The sequence below is a fragment of the Vombatus ursinus genome, unplaced genomic scaffold (genome assembly GCF_900497805.2).
Source record: "Vombatus ursinus unplaced genomic scaffold, bare-nosed wombat genome assembly UNPS02012958.1, whole genome shotgun sequence".
Classification (NCBI taxonomy): domain Eukaryota; kingdom Metazoa; phylum Chordata; class Mammalia; order Diprotodontia; family Vombatidae; genus Vombatus; species Vombatus ursinus.
Window position 1 is genome coordinate 287,464 of NW_020952736.1, and position 13,967 is coordinate 301,430.

Here is a 13,967-nt window from a genome sequence, read left to right on the forward strand (position 1 = left end):
TGTTTCTCTTTTCACCTGTCTAACACATGCTACCTTCCATCCATGGCCTCTCCCAAAGCTCCGAGCTCACATGGACTGGGTCAAGCCTCTCCAGTCACCTGGAGTTGACTGTAGAAAATCTCTATCTATAGCTTATGGCTAGTTTTCCACAGATGTAGGTAAAAAGGGTCCTGAGCTTCAATATAAACAGAGTGGAGATAAAAAATGCAAATCAGATACGGGACAGCATTTAATTCATCCCACAGAAAATGCAGAAGATTCAAAGGACTCACAGGAGGCCATAAACAGATACTGAAAACGCATAAGGCACTCAGAGGACTCACAAGATGCCATAAATGCATACTAAAAATACATAAAGAACACTAGTAGCTACCCTCTGAAGAAACTTAAGTTGGGGTTGCCATCAGGGCAACCCTTTGGCATTCCATTGGATCCTTACCTCTCCCACAGCATCTTACAGTTCTCAGATTCACAGGGTCATTCTGTGGTTTAACTTTTGCTACAGGGAGGAGGTTGTATTGAAATTCATGTTCTTTCTTAGAATACAAACACACCATGGGGCTGTTTAACAAGCAACTCCCTTCCCATTAGACCTGAAGTAATGAAATATGCTCACTGTAATATGGGGGTTGGGTGATGATTGCTAAGGAAACTCTCTTTTCCCTCTCTCTCTGGAAGGTCTGATCCCCTAAATCTTGGATTTGAGGCTCAGAAGAGATAGAAGGGATTCTTGAGGCAATGCCAAGGCTCATGCTACCTGGGAAATCTCCCTTCTCTCCATAGAAGACTAGATCACATTTAAATGCTCTCAAATTCGGGTTTACTATACCTCTGTAGTTGAGGGCAGAATGGAAAATTTTCCATAGAGCTGGACATGTACTCTGGCCCCTTCTTAAAGTACATGTTGTGATGTGAACCATTAACTTCTGGTTGGGCACTTGGTTCTTTATCCATAGAAAATGATTGACCACAGATCCAGGAAGAGCAGACCACTCAATAAACTATAAAAGGATTGAGGAGAAAGGCCCTACCCGTTTTCTGACATAGTCAGTTTGGAACTCACCTTTCCCTTGGACTTCCAGGGAAAAAGGGAGATTTTTCTCCCTATCTCCAATCTATCAGCAGCAAAATAGCCTTCAGGAAGGACAGCAAGGAACAGTTAGGTGGTACAGTAGATAGAGAGCCAAGCCTGGAATCAGGAAGACTCATCTTCTTGAGTTCAAATCTGGCTTCAGACACTAGCTGTTTGACCCTGGGCAAGTCACTTAAGCCTTTGTCTCAGTTTCCTCATCTGTAAAATGAGCTGGAGAAGGAAATGGCAAACCACTCCAGTATCTTTGCCAAGAAAACCCCAAATGGGGTCACAAAGAGAGGGACATAACTGACACGACTGAACAACAGGGACAGCAAGGGCATATGCTTGCCGAGGTGAGCCTGAGTCCCAGGCTACCTACTTTTTATCCTTTGTATTTCTTCCCTAAGCATGGGTCTAAGATCAGTAACCAGTGATCCTGAGAGATGGATGTATCCATGCTTCATGGCTACCTTGTGAGTTATCAAGTCAAAGAGAATTCCATAGTTACAAGCCTTGGTGACTGGGTGTAGCGCCATTGACAGAAACAGAGAAGGTAGGTGAAAGGGAAGTTTAGGAGAAAGGATAACAAGTTTAGATTTAGAAATGTTAAATTTGAGGTTCCAGCCAGATATCTAGGTACAGATTAAAAAATAAAAGATTTAGAGTCGGAGAGCGCCTTAGCAATAATCTAATCAGTCTTCTCATTTTACAGATAAAGCAACTGAGGCTCAGAGAGAGAGATTTACCTAAGATCACACACACAGTAAATGGCAGAATTGTGATTCAAACAGGTTCCCTGAATAAAAAATCAGTTCTCCATCCATTCTAATATACTACCTTCAAAGAGGTCATTAGAAATATAGTTGAAATTGTGGATAAGAACTGGAGGTGATGATCCAGATTTGGGAATCATTTGCACTGAGGTGATGATTGAAACCATGGGAATAGATGATATCACCAAGGGAACAAACATAGCAAGAGAAGAGAAAGAGCAACCAGAAGAGAATCTTGGGAAACACCCATGTTCAAGATGAAGGAAGAAATGATGACCTAGCAAAGTAGACAGAGAGGTAAGAGAAACATAAGAGTACAGTGTCACAAAGTGCAAGGGAATAGAGATACTTTCAAGAAGAAAGGGGGAGAGGGTGATCCACAGGGCCCAATACCACAGAGAAGGCAAGGAAGAGGTGGACAGGAAAAAGATCATTTCACTTGGTGAGGTCACTAGTGATCTTAAGTAGAGCTTTTTCTGGAGAGGGGTGGAAGTGGAAACTTGATTACAAGAGGTTAAGGATTGAGTGGGTGGTGAGAAAATGAAGACAGTGAGTGTACATCATGTTTTCTAAGAGTATGGCATCAAAGAGAAATAATTTGAGGGAATACAGAGTTAAGGGAAGGTTGCTTTGATTTTTTGTTTAAGGAGAGAGGAGATTTCAGCCTGTTTATAGGCTGAGGAGTCTATAAGGAGAGGAAAAGATTAAAGATGCATGAGAGGAAAAGGGAATGATTGATTTCATGAGGCCAAAGTGGACATGGGAGGAAACACGATCAACAGTGCCATTGGAGGAGTTAACTTTAACAAGAAGGACGGGGCCACATTTTCCTCTGATATGGGAGGAGAGGATGAGGACATTGGAAGGATCAGAGATGTGGAGGAGAGTTGAAGGCGTTCAGGTCAGATGGCCTCAATCTTCTCAGGAAAGAAGGAGGCAAGGTCATTTGCTGAGAGTAGAAGGGGAGGAGGCTGGAGTTAGGGGATTGCAGAGAGCAGAATGTTAGGAACAATGACACTGGAGGGTGTGATAGAGCATTAATAACAGTGGGGAAATTGCTTTGCAGCAGTGAAGGGTGCAGTTGAGGTTAGGGAGCATAAATTTGTAGAAGACCCTGTCAACATGATTTTGCTATTTCCTCCAACATCACTGGGCAGCTCTGCAACAGCAGTTACCCAGGATTGAAGATTAGCTGTCTGAAAATGGCAGAAGGTCAAAGGAGTGAAGAATTTTAAGGGTGGAAGAGAAAGGCATTATAGAAGTGCCTTACCATAGAGATCCAGACGAAGAGGAGACTGAAGTTAGAACAGAATCGAAAGACTGGGAAAACAGAGAAGAACAGAGGGGCCAAAGGTCCTGGTGAATCTGAAAAACAAGTATAGCAATAGCAAGGGAGTATAGGAAAAGTGGAAGGACAGAAGCTAAAGAATCTAGATGGGTAGCTTGGTGGCTAAATGGATAGAGCCCTAGCCTTGGAGTCAAGAAGAACCTAGTTCAAAACCTGCCTCAGATACTATCCAGGAGATGCTCATGTGTAAATGAGAGGGTTGTACTTGATGGCCTCTAAATTCCCTTCCAGCTCTAAACCCATGATCCTATGATTTGAGAGTTCAAGATCTTGAAGATTGAGTTGTTTCTGGTAATGATGAGGTTTATTATGCTAGGTAAATGAGATATGGTGTTTGTGGAAGACATGTAATTAACAAGCTCACATTCACATTGAGATTTGCAAAGGGCTTTATATATGTTATTTCACCTGATTCTCATAACATCTCTGGGAGATAGGTGCTATTATTATCCTCATTTTACAGATGAGGAAACTGAAGCAAACAGAGGTTAAGTGACTTGCCCAGGATCACACAGCTAATCAGTGGCTAAGGCAGGATTTGAACTCAGGTCTTCTTGACTCCAAATATGACATTCTATCCACTGAACCACCTAGCTACTATATGAATTGAAAGAGTTCAAGAAACTGTGAGAATGAGGCATTAGAAGGATTACCTCTGTGTATAATGTAGTTGCTGAAGTGTTAAAACCAAGATTTTTTTTAATTAATTTATTTTGATTTATCAACAAATCACTTCCATATGCTTTTGAGTTTAAAATTTTTCTCCCCCTTCCTCCCCACCACCCTCTCCAAGATGGCACACAATCTGATATAGGCTATATATATACATTCTTATTAAACATATTTTTATATTAGTGATGTTGTAAGTAAAAATTAGAACCAATAGGAGGAACCACCAGAAAGAGGAAACAAAACTCAACAGAAGAGAAAAAAAATAGCAAATAGTATGCTTTGATCTGCATTCAAATTCCGTAGTTCTTTCTTTGGATGTGGATAGCATTTTCCATCCCAAGGCCTCTGGAGATGTCTTAGATCCTTGTATTGCTGGGAAGGGTTAAGTTTATCAATATTAGTCATCGCACAGCTGTTACTGTGTACAATGTTCTCTTGGTTCTGCTCATTTCACTCAGCATCAGACCATACAAGTCTTTCCAGGTTTTTCTGAAGTCAGCCTGTTCATCATTTCTTATAGCACAATAGTATTTCATTACATTCATATACCACAACTTGCCCAGCCATTCTCCAATTGATGGGCATCCTCTCAATTTCCAATTCTTTGCCACCACAAAAAGAGTTGCTATGAATATTTTTGTACATGTGGGTCCTTTTCCCATTTGTATGATCTCTTTGGGATATAGCCCTAGAAGTGCTATTGCTGGGTCAAAGGCTATGAACATTTTTATAGCCCTTTGGGCATAGTTCCAAATTGCTCTCCAAAATGGTTGGATCATTTCACAACTCCACCAACAATGCATTAGTGTTCCAATTTTCCCACATCTTCTCCAACATTTATCATTTTCCTGTTTTGTCATGTTGGCCAATCTGATAGGCGTGATATGGTATGTCAGAGTCATTTTGATTTGCATTTATCTAATCAATAGTGATTTAGAGCATTTTTCTAATGTCTATAGATAGCATTAATTTCTTCATCTGAAAGTGTTTTAGGTTTTAGGGGGAAAGTAGGGGAGGTTAGTAGATGACAGTTCCAAGAATCAGGTCTGATGGCCTGGCAAGAACTTCAATGGAGATGTGGTTGAGGGATGGCGGTGGGATAAGAGTCTGAATGGAGCACTAGAAAGAAAGAATCAGAGCAGTAAAAGGCAAGACAGGTAAGACACTTGACCTTGTGCACATCAATCTTAGGGGCACAGAAAAAATAAATAAAATATGCATCCACTATTCCAAACAAGACGATGTTAGTATAAGTGCCTGGAATTGGATAGGTACAGTCCTAGCAAAGAATATGCCTATTCTATCTGGGGAGATTGTGGCAATGAATAGGGACCAAGTGTGTGAAAAGGAAAGACTTCCAGAGAATCGTGGATTCTTGCTTAACCCTAATCTCCCCTCAACCTCAGCAGATGACCTCCCTTCTTACTTAACCTAAAGGTCATCAAGGGGCAGTGTGGTCCAGTGGAACCATTTTATCACCAAAACCCAACAGGAAAAGATAAAGGAAGGAATTTCATTCTAAATAACTGCAGAATATGAAAATATCTGGGAGTCTAGCTAGAAGACATACTGGAATTGTATAATGATAACTACAAAACATTCTTTACAGAAATACGTCTAAATAATTGGAGAGATATTCATTGTGCATGGTTTGGACAGGTCAATATTTTTTAAAATGCCAATAGCAAATAAATTTACAGATTCAATTCTATGTCAAACTACCGAAGTATCACAGGAAGAAAAAAATTATAACAAAATTTATCTGGAGGAACAAAAGGCCAAGAATTTCAAAGAAAATAATGAAAAAAAACTGGAAATGAAGGTAGCCTAGCAGTACCAGATCTTAAATTATACCACAAAGGAGTAATCATCAAAACTATTTGGTACTTTTTTTTTTAATTAAAAAGTTGATCAGGAGAACAGATTACTTAACCCAAAAGGTTAGGTAACAGATTAGGACCCAGAAGCAATCAAATATAGCAGCATAATGTTCAATAAACCCAAGTACTACAACTACTGGGGTAAGCATTCACCATTCAAGAAAAATACTGGTAAAGTTGGAAAGCAGAAATTAAATTTAAACCAATATCTTAGAGTTCAATGGATTGATTACAGTTCACCTAACAACTTCAGGAGACATATGTTGCTCGATGCTGAAGGGTTGTCCTTTTTAAGATGATGCAGCAAAACCTGGGTGGTCCCCTCGATCCCTCACCTTATAACATTAAACATGGGAGAGACTACTTGAAATCTGCAACAGAGCATATTAGCAACTGAGCCAGAAGGAGTGGCCAACTCAGTGTACCTTAAATGGACAGATTCCACTTTCTGGTTCTTCCTTTCAACGGAGCATGTCAGAACTCTTCAAACCTCTCCCTGGAGGGGATGAGGGAGAAAGCAGTGCTCGTTCTGGGCAGAAATGATGAACTAATCCCACATGACATCTAGAATAGGCACTTGTGTAGGCAAGCTGCGCCTGGGCTTTGAGTCCCCGGCCTCCTTTTCTCCTTCATGTTTTCTTCTCTGAGCACAGATGCCTAAACAGTCTGAGATGGAAATGCCCAGCCTTGTAGGCAGCCTCACAAGTTGAGAGGCTGGAAGAAGCTCGAGTCTCTCAGTTGGAGGTGAGTGGCAGCCTAAGTCATTTCTAAATCTGAGAGGATGACCACCAGCAGGAAGATGAGCCCAACCCCTGGCCTGACTTAGCAAAAAATATGGAACTTCAGGGAGAATGAGCAGAGCTGAATCTAAAGTAAAATGTTGATTTAGCAGCCCCATAAACTGCTTCATGTTTAATGTTCCAAGCCTTAACGTCCCAGGAGAGTGTATCAGTAATTTTAAATTATTACAGTTTTCTTGTTTAAGTGTTTGTTAATGTGTGCTTGTGAGTCTCCTGTGTTGAGCATTTCATTTGTGTAGAGGAAATAAATTTGTCCTATACCTGATTTAGGAGGATGCTAAGTGGCTTAGTGGATAGAGCTCTGGGCCTGGAGTCAGGAAGAACTGAGTTCAAATCTGGCCTCAGATACTTACTTAGCTGTGTGACCCTGGGCAAATCACTCAACCTCTGTTCGCCTTAATCCACTGGAGAAGGAAATGGCAAACTACTCCAGTATCTTTGCCAAGAAAACCTGATGAATGGTGTGGTCCACAGGTCAGGAAGAAACACACACAACTGAACAACAATGACAACATATCTGATTTGCATTGTATATTGAGTACTTTTCTACTCTCCCCTTTTGGGGACACCCTGGAAGTGAGCCAAACCTAAGCTTGGCTTCAGGGTATTTAGCCTTAGTCATTCCACAATCAATATGTGCCCACTTTACTACAAGGAAAAGTGCTCCTACAGGAAAAGACAGAAGAAAGGCCAGAAAGGATAAAAGACAAGCAGCAGGAGGCCTTTTAAAGTTACATACCGAATTTATTTTGTGTGTGTGTGTGTACATACACATGTGTATATGTATATATGTGTGCATATACATACATATGTGTGTATACATGTGTGCATAATACACATATACACATATGTCTATAGGTAGGTATATTTATGTATATAAGTACTATGTGTACATGTATGTATGCAAGAACAGATATGCATATAGCATATATAATAAATTTAACAAAATTTATATTATATACTTTTTTTTGAGAGACTGGATTTCCCAATCTCACCCAGACTAATTTATGGCAGCCACTCATTAGGCCAATCCCACTATTCATCAGAGCAGAAGCTTTGACTTGCTCTATTGTTCTGACCTAGGCCAGTTTGCCCCTCCTAGGCAGCCTGGTGCCCCCCTCCCAACCCCGTTCCTGGGGGGTCAACTTACTGATGTTGGACCTTACAGATACCCAATTAGCTTAGCTCAATGCAGCTCAGCACTCCTAAACTCAAACAATCTGCCAGCCTCAGTCTCCCCTGGAGCAGGGATTCCCCTATGTTTAATTGTCATAAGGCAGGGGACCAAGGGACCACACCTGACTTATAAATTAAAAACACAACCACTATGCATAATATTTGCTGTTTCATGTGCAATCCTCTTTTTATGTTCTACCATGAATATGAGATGGCCATTTTATTTGATGTTTTTAAGTTCAGAATAAAAAATAAATTAATTTTTAAAGTTACTATAAATATTGTTATACATATGGGACCTCTTGCTCTGGTTTCTACCTCTTGTTGTATATGCCTAGGAGTCATGTTTGCTGACTTGAAAAATCTGTATAGTTTCAGTGAATCTTTTAGAATAATTTCAAATTGTTTTCTAGACTTGCTAGAATTGCTCAGTTGGAGCAATTCAGAGCTCCACCAACAGTGCATTGTGTGCCTGCTTTCCCACAGTCCCTCCAACATGTACCATTTTGTCTTTAGTCATTTTTGCCAATTTGATAGGCATGTGGTAAAACTTCAGAGTTGTTCTAATTTGTATTTTCCTTTTTTTTTTTTTTTTGCTTTTTGGTGAGGCAATTGGGGTTAAGTGACTTACCCAAGGTCACACAGCTAGTAAGTGTCAAGTGTCTGAGGCCACATTTGAATGCAGGTCCTCCTGACTCCAAAGCCAGAGCTCTATCCACTGCACCACCTAGCTGACCCTGTATTTGCCTTTTTATTAGTGATTTGAAGCATACTTTCATGTGATTGATTCTAACTTGCAATTCTTTTAAAAACTGTCTGTTCATAAACATATGAATTTATCTACTGAAAGATGGCTCTTGTTGTCATATGTTGTTATCACCTTTTGTAACCATTTGGCTTTTGATCTGGAAGAGGACCATGACATCAGGAAGATGATGCCATGACTTGCAAATGAATTGGATTTAAGTGAGGGGGAGCTGTGCAAAGTCACTAGCCTCACTTTCTCCTCCAGAGCCATCCAGAGCCATCTGAGTCCAATGGCCAGATAAACATCAGGATAATAGCCCAGCTATTATCACCTCCCTTGTTATCTTGGCAATCAGACTTTCATCAGAGATATTTGCTACAAAGATGTTTTCCCAGTTAACTACTTCTCTTCTGACTTTTAGCTTCATTGATTTTGTTCATACAAAAGGTTTCAGTTCTGTGTAATCAAAATTTGATCTCTCCATTCTCTCAACTCCTAAAGTAATCATTGTCTTTTCCTCTCATTCTTTATCTTGTATTGCTCATTATCTTTTTCCTGATGCATTGCAAGAAATTTGAGTACACATAGTAGGTGCTTAATACATGTTTGAATACATTTACCATTTTGTTACCACTTACTGTCATTAAAAATAATAACTAACATTCATATATAATGATTCATTGTTTACTAGCACATTCCTCATGGCAATGCTGCAATGTTACCCCTATTTTAGAGGAGGAAACAGAAGGTTGTCAGAGTTTGGACTTGAACTCAGCTCTCCTGACTCAAAATCCAGTGATCTTTAGATTTCATCACATTCAATTGAATGTGGCGTTTTTTATTCCTATAGATTGTACCCTCAGAGGAGGCAGGAAGTATATGTTTCTAATATATCTGCCCCCACAGCACTTAGTGCCTTAGATATAACAGACAACAATAATACCAGCTAACATATAATAAGTAGCTAGTATTCATATAGTGCTTTAAGGTTTTGTGAAGAGCTTTACCAATATTATTTCATTTGATCCTCACAACAACCTTGGGAGGCAGATGCTATTATTATTCCCATTTTACAGATGAGGAAACTGAGACAGACTGAGGTTCAATGACTTGCTCAGGATCACATAGCTAATAAAGGTCTGAGATCACATTTGAACTCAGGTCTTTCTGACTCTGTCCACCCAATGCTGTCAAGTATTTGTTGATCTTAGAAGTCTCTTTCTTTTAACCCCTACTCCTTGGGGTCACCTTATTTCTTCTCTTCCCAAGTCTCAGAGTTAAAGAGTACAAAACATCTCCCTGGGACTCTTCACCTTGCTTCCTGCTGAGGCTGAGTTTGTGCTAGAGGTCTGCTGGACTGCTAGGTGCTTGCCCTTTGCCCTAGCAGAGGCAAAGCCAAGACACCTTCATTCTTGAAACTGCTGCTGCCCTTGAATCACCCTGTGACACTAAGACAATTTGCTCCATCTCTACAGCTTGTTCCCCAACCCATAAACTCTAATTTGGGAAACAGGAGTAATAACCCAGTATTTTTATGCACCAGTGACTTATTGTTGTTAAGTGCTTGGAGATCATCAGATGAAAGGCACCCGGGGCAGGTACCAGAAACCTCCAATCCCAGCCACAAAAGCAAAATAATGAAGGAAACCTTATAAGAACTCGTATCTTGGGGGAGAAGAGCATAAATAAAGACAGGTACCAGGAGGTAACAAACAAATCAGAAAAAAGTCTCAGCTATGAGGCTGGCAGAAAACATTTGACTAGCTCAGCTGTCCCTAGGGTTGCCCATCCTTCATGATTTTGGTTATTGCCTTAAAAGGGAAGGGATCTCTCCCCTCATCTCCAAATCAGAATGGGAACTACAACTAGAACTGACCCCGGAGGACTCAGTCTTTTACAGGACTCAGGCAGGCAAGTACCCTCCAAATGGCTTGTTTGGGAGTTATGCCCTCAGGGCGAGTGACATTAGGCTAACCTAGATGCTGTTCCAGATTCAATCCCCACCCCTCACCCCTACCCACCTGGCTGCCCTTGATCAACAATGCTCTCTTCCTAGGTCCCAAGGTCTCCCTCCCCAAACACAGTGGAGGTCTACAAGTATTTAGAGATTTTTGGGTAAATGCTAATACATCAACCAGTTTGTGTCTTTGTTTTTACTAGTCAGTCAACAGTAAGCATTTATTAAGCATTTATCTCTGATCTCTTTGTCCAGCCCTAACCTCTCTCTCTCTCTCACTCTCTCTCTCTCATATCACAGTCTTATATCTGCAACTGCCTATTGGACATCTCAAACTAGATGTCTCATAGACATCTTAAACTAAAAATGTTCAAAACTGAACTCATTATTTTTCCCAAAAACCCTTCCCTCCTCCCAACCTCCCTTTTACTACTATCACCATCCTTCTAGTCATCAAGATTCTCAACTGACGTGTCCTCAACTCCTCCAAACAATTGTTAAGTCTTATCATTTCTCCTTTCATAACATCTATTGTTATGGGGATACAAAAAAAGGCAGAAAACAGTCCCTGCTCTCATCAATCATTCAGCGAATAGGGGAAACCTTCTCTCTTTCTCTCCTGTGTAACTGTCATCATCATCTCTATTGCTTCACGCTATGGCAGCAGCCTTCTGGTTGGTCTCCCTGTTTCAAGTCTCCTCAATCTAGTCTATCCTATTCTCAGCTATCAAAGACATCTTCCTAAAGCACAGGTCTGATAATTATACTCCTGCCCTCTTCCATTCAGCTAAAAAAAAAAAAAAAAAGAGGGGCAGCTAGGTGGCTCAGTGGATAGAGCACCGGCCCTGGATTCAGGAGGACCTGAGTTCAAATCCGATCTCAGACCAAACACTTGACACTTACTAGCTGTGTGACTCTGGGCAAGTCACTTAACCCCACTGGCTAGCAAAAAAAATAAGAGGCTCCCCATCACTTCCAGGATCAAATATGTGTTAGGACAGGTTCAGTTCCTAGCATTTATGCTGTGGGTGAACTTCAATTACACAGCAGGGAAAAAGAAAGCAACTGTCCCAATCTGGTCAGTTTTTAAATTTTTATTAATTTATTTTAATTTATCAACAATCACTTCCATAAGTTTTTGAGTTTTTAAATTTTTCTCCCCTTCCCTCCTCCCTCCCTCCCTAAGATGGCACACAATCTGACATGGACTTTTAAAAAAAATTTTATTAATTTTTTTAATATTTTATGAAATAAGCTTTTTTTTTTAGGCAGTTGGGGTTAAATGACACAGTTAGTAGGTGTCAAGTGTCTGGTCAGAGACCCGGAATTGAACTCAGGTCCTCCTGACTCCAAGGCTGGTGCTCTATCCACTGTGCCAATCTGGGCAGTTTTAAAGATGAAGTCTGCTCCCCTTACATAACTAATGAAAGGGGGTTACTCCCATCTGCATGGTAACATGGGAGGCGTATTCCTCCAGGAGCAGGGTGGCTCTATGTTAGGAGATCTGGACATGCCCAGAGAAGCCCCCTCAGGGTACCTCCATGTTAGGCAGTCTAGTAAGAGAAATAAACATGGATAAAACCTCATCCTGCTTGTGTTCCTTAGACTGAACTCTGCAGGTTGACAGTATACATACAAAATCCTGTAATTGTTGTTCAAAGTCTTTCATAATCAGGTCCCTTCCTACTTTCCCAGTCTTCCAATGACTTACTGGCCTCCTTGCTATTCCTCATATATGACTTTTGTTTGTCCTTTGTTTTCAAAGAGGACCAGTGACATCACAGGGTGACATCTTGACATGTGTGAACTGAATTTAAGTGAGGCAGAGTTGAGCAAAGTTGTCAGTCTCACTCCATCTTCCAACTCTGGGAATTTTCCCTGGCTATCTCCCATGCCTGTAATGCTCCTGATCCTCAACTCTACCTCTTGATTTTCCTGGCTTCCTTCACGTCTCAACTAAAGTCCCACATTCTGCTAGAAGCCTTCTTGGTCATCCTTAATCTTAGTGCCTTTTTTCTAAAATTACTCACAATTCATCCTGTATACAGTCAACCACAAGAGGTGTTTATCAAGCAATTACTACATACCAGGCACTGTGCAAAACACTGGGAATACTGGGAATGAGCAGAGATACAGTCCCTGCTCTCCAGTTGCTTATATTCTAATGGGGGAAAGGCAATACTTAAAAGGCACTGGCAAGGGAACATAGTAGAGACAGTCAAGGAGGGAGTTGGGAGTATAACCTGGAGAAAGACATGAATGGCCTGAGCTTCTTCCTTAAAATGGGGTTCTAGGAGGAAACCCCCACTCTCCTCTAATCAGACCAAGAGGCCTCAGAGGTGAATATGTGAAGTCTAGGGGTGAAGTGAGTTTCTAGAGGAAAAATGCTTTAGGAGTATTGCAGAGAAAGCCCAAGTGAGTCTGGAACCCAGAGAAAGCAAGGGTGAGGGCCAGGCTGGGGCATGAGTTTTTCAGCAAGCATGTATATCTTGTTTTCATATGGTTGTTTCCACATTTTTTCCCCCACCTCCCATTAGATTGTGAGTTCCTTGATGACACCTGGGACTGTTTTTTTGCCTTCCTTTGCAAATCTCTCCAGTGTCTAGTACAATGCCTGGCTCATAATATGTGCTCAATAAACGCCTATTCGCTGACTGACATATGAGACCAGGGACTGTTTTCTGCCTTTCTCCAGGATTTAGCATAGTTCCTGGAACACAGTAGGTGCTAAATAAATGCTTATGGACTGACTAAGCTCTGTGGAGCAAAAACAAAGCTCACACCTCCAAGGAGTTCACATTCTAATGGTGGAAACAACAAAAACAACTATGCCTATACAAGATATATTCGATGTAAACAAAACATTGGAAGGTAAATTCAGAGGGCAGCGGAGGTTGGGGAGATAGGAGTTTCCTGCAGAAGCCAGGATTTAATCTCAGTCTGGAAGGAAACCAGAGAAGAGAAAGGAAAGAGAACAGAAGGAAACCTACTGTGTGCCAGGCACCAGCCTAACTAAGCAAAGGGGATACAAAGAAGAACCTTATTTGCATACACAACTTCCTCTCGGACCCTTTCAGGCCAAGAGCCTAGCAAGCTTGTAAAGCACAAACAGAACATGCGTATTAACCCTGCCTGGGCTGCCTTATTAAGACTGGATTTCTTCAAATGCCCTGCCCCCACGCTCTGCCTCACGTGTGTGAGGCTGGAGGTGGCAGACAAACTGGGAGGGGAATTTTTGCAAACAGTGGAGGAGGAAGGGAAAACCCAGTGGAAAGTGTAAGGCTTGGGAGTGGACTGCTCCACTGGGTCAAGGTATCGCTGCTGCCAGTTTCCTAGTCTGTCAAAAGCACGTGGTTCCACTGCCTCCTCCCCACTTCATTAAGCTTGAGGCCCACAGTCAACCCCACCCCCACTCAAAAAAAATTGTTGCAAATAGCTCAACCCAATTAGTTTAGGCCGCCTGCGCTCGTGGAATTTTGGGAGGTGTAGTCTTGCTGGGGAAGAGCCCTCATTGGCCACTGCGGAAGGATGGACTACA